Below are 1,197 nucleotides of genomic sequence, written 5' to 3'. Positions count from 1 at the left end.
TCTTTTTACCTGAAATTAGAGAAAGGTAAGTCAGAATGTCCTTTTAAAAACAGATTCAATTATTTATATTATTTAATGTATTTAAGTATTCCTAAAACTCTTGTTTTTAGGAACAACGCTGGACACGGATAGATATTAAGATTAGATATATGGAACTGCATGGGCTGAGGAAGAAAACACAATTCGGGCTTCTAATAAAAGGATTTATGGTTGTATATTTCATGAATTGTTTTAACAATCGGTTGTTGAAGAAGACATAGTGATCTAGTCCATGACTTACTTCATTTTGAGTTAGCACATTTGCATGATTTGTACATGATGCATGGCTTTGCATATTAATTGAAGCAAACTATTTGCATGGCTCAAACAAGACTTAGTTGGACATATAAGTGAATCAATTCTGTCCCACAAATCATAGTTTACCTATCACACACATACCAAGTTCAGACAACACATTGTGCCAAGGGCAAATGACTTAGTACAATTGTCGCTGTTAAAAAATAGAAAAGTGTGTGGTATATATTTGAAATATATATTTTTAAATGCAGTTATGCTTTACTCTTGTGCTTTGAAGGAGAAATCTCTTGGAGATTGAGGTAAATCCCTCACGAGAACAAAACCCTTTGAATTATATTGATTTTATTTTTTAATTTTTTATTGCCATGCTTGATAGTTTTAATTCTTGTACTGTTCTCATTTGGCTTGGCATAAACAGAGATACAAATGGTGCACCAATGGTTGGAAAGTTGGTTCTTATTGCGGTTGGTTGGTTTTTAAATTCTTTCTATTTGTAGGCTACTATTGAAAATTGATCCGTATAGGAAAAAAAGCAGCATAATAAGAAAGAGGCATCCTTGTCATGCAAAATTGTGGGGCTTTATGAGGAAGCTCTTTTCTATAGAGTTCTCTGTCTATATATTTTTCAATTTACAATATTTGAGTTATGGTGTAACAGAACTCAAATGTAGTAAATGTAAAATGGCCAGTGTGGCAAGAGTGTGGCGCAGCGCGTATTTTATTTTGCTTTAATTTAGCGCACCCCACAACCCAACCCCAAGTGTAAGGACTACAGCATCCACAATCCCCAGCCTGCCTCGCCAAGGACAGCGGGGAATTTGGGGAATTGTCTCCCCATTGCATTTGGCTGACAATAAAGTTGGAAAGGAGGCCACAAGCCACCATTGGCCTGAGGTGTTC

The sequence above is a fragment of the Pseudonaja textilis genome, chromosome 14 (assembly GCF_049901715.1).
Source record: "Pseudonaja textilis isolate UNSWEBS1 chromosome 14, rPseTex1.2, whole genome shotgun sequence".
In the NCBI taxonomy this organism is placed as follows: Eukaryota; Metazoa; Chordata; class Lepidosauria; order Squamata; family Elapidae; genus Pseudonaja; species Pseudonaja textilis.
The sequence above is the reverse complement of the archived record's forward strand: the minus strand, read 5'-3'. Positions refer to the sequence as shown.